This window comes from Coffea arabica, chromosome 11e, assembly GCF_036785885.1.
Source record: "Coffea arabica cultivar ET-39 chromosome 11e, Coffea Arabica ET-39 HiFi, whole genome shotgun sequence".
Taxonomy (NCBI): domain Eukaryota; kingdom Viridiplantae; phylum Streptophyta; class Magnoliopsida; order Gentianales; family Rubiaceae; genus Coffea; species Coffea arabica.
In genome coordinates this window covers 3408843-3411342 of record NC_092331.1, presented here as the reverse complement: position 1 = coordinate 3411342, position 2500 = coordinate 3408843, and positions in this window count along the sequence as shown.

Genomic DNA, 2500 nt, shown 5'->3' with positions numbered 1-2500 from the left:
CCATGAGGGGCACCGTCGTGCGTTTTTCCAGCATGGCTACAGAGGTTTACCCGTTGCCTTGGGAACAAAACCCCACGGCAGTCGTGCGTTTTCCTTGCCATCGGTGAGGCCGTCGTGCCCATGCTTAAGCCAATGCAGGGCAACGGCCGTCGTGCGGCCTAAGGCCCACCGCCTAGCCATGAGGGGCACCGTCGTGCGTTTTATTTGCCGTCGGTGTGGCATCGTGCCCATGCCTTAGCCAACGCTAGGCAACGGCCGTCGTGCGGCCTAAGGCCAAACGCCTAGCATCGTGCCCGTGCTTTAGCCAACGCAGCGCAGCCCGACCGGGCGGGACGGCGTTGGGAGAACGTTGAATGTTGTGGCATCCGAATTCCTTCTAATAGGTATGCAACACAGGAAACCCGTGGGCGGCCAAGGCTAACGATGCTGCTCTTGCGCCAACGATTGAAGGGGAATGTGAAGGAAGACGTCACCGCACCAGCGGGGATCCGACCAGCCCAAACATGCCCACCGCTACCCACGCGCCGTCACGAACTGCACCGTCTGAGCACCCACGCCGTGCATCGACAACCCCAATCGGTCACCGATGCCAGCTTGGATGCCAAGATCATGCAACGTAAGGCACGCAGCACACACAAAAATGACGTAAACGAACGACCGCCGTGCACGACGCCCGCTCAACCGACCGACTCTTGAAATTTTGAGGCAAAGAAAGAATTTAAGTGCCCTTACATGCCCAACGATGATGTCTAACGTGTTTCTAGTACCGACGGCCTTCCTATGGCCTTGACAGGTCAAGCATCTCAACTCTCCCTGATAGTCTTGAAACTAAAAAACTCAAACCGTTAGTAGACCCACACCCTTTTCGTCTCACAAATATAGCCACCAATAGATGGCAATTTAGTGTGTATTTAACACACCTACACATGGGTGCTTGAAACAAATATAAAACAAATTTCCAAGATTGAATTGAACAAAAATAAAAACAACAAAAACAATAAAAAATAATAAAAATTTTCCAAGATTGAATTGAACAAAAATAAAAACAAAAAAAATAAAAAAAAATAAAAAATTTCCAAGATTGAATTGAACAAAAATAAAAACAAAAAAATAATAAAAAATAATAAAAAATACAAAAATATAGTTTAATTAAAAAAAAAAGCAATTTATGAATTTCAAAGACATACGGCGGTGGACATTAACGAGACTCAACATGTATGCTTAAAAAGATAAAAATAAGCGAAAACAAGGCTAGGCGGTGAGCCTTAGGCCGCATGACGGAGCATTGGCACGACACTACACCGACGACGTGAAAAACGCACGACGGTGCCCATCATGGCAAGGCGATAGGCCTTAGGCCGCACGACGGCCGTTGGCTTGCGTTGGCTAAGGCATGGGCACGACGCCACATCCACAGCAAGAAAAATGCACGACGGTGCCCCTCATGGCTAAGCGGTGCGCCTTAGGCCACACGACGACCGTTGCCTTGCGTTGGCTAAGGCAACGGCAAGAAAAACGCACGACAGTGCCCCTCATGGCTAGGTGGTAGGCCTTAGGCCACACGACGGCCATTGCCTTGCGTTGGCTAAGGCAAGGGCATGATGCCACACCGACGGCAAGAAAAACGCCCGACGGTGCCCCTCATGGCTAGGCGGTAGGCCTTAGGCCACACGACGGCCGTTGCCTTGCGTTGGCTAAGGCAAGGGCACAATGCCACACCGACGGCAAGATAAACGCACGACGGTGCCCCTCATGGCTAAGCGGTGGGCCTTAGGCCGCACGACGGCCGTTGCCCTGCGTTGGCTAAGGCATAGGCACGATGGCCACACCGACGGCAAGAAGAACGGCCGACGGTGCCCCTCATGGCTAGGCGGTTGCCCTTAGGCCGCACGATGGCCATTGCCCTGCGTTGGCTAAAGCACGGGCACGATGCTAGGCGTTTGGCCTTAGGCCGCACGACGGCCGTTGCCTAGCGTTGGCTAAGGCATGGGCACGATGCCACACCGACGGCAAATAAAACGCACGACGGTGCCCCTCATGGCTAGGCGGTGGGCCTTAGGCCGCACGACGGCCGTTGCCCTGCGTTGGCTAAGGCATGGGCACGGCGGCCACACCGACGGCAAGAAAAACGCACGACGGTGCCCCTCATGGCCAGGCGGTCGGCCATAGGCCGCATGACGGCCGTTGCCTTGCGTTGGCTAAGGCATGGCCACGATTCCACACCGATGGCAAGAAAAACACACGACGGTGCCCCTCGTGGCTAGGCGGTGGGCCTTGGGCCGCACGACGGCCGTTGCCTTGTGTTGGCTAAGGCATGGGCACGATGCCACACCGACGGCAAGTTAAACACACGACGGTGCCCCTCATGGCTAGGCGGTAGACCTTAGGCCGCACGACGGCCGTTGCCTTGCATTGGCTTAAGCATGGGCACGACGGCCTCACCGATGGCAAGGAAAACGCACGACTGCCGTGGGGTTTTGTTCCCAAGGCAACGGGTAAA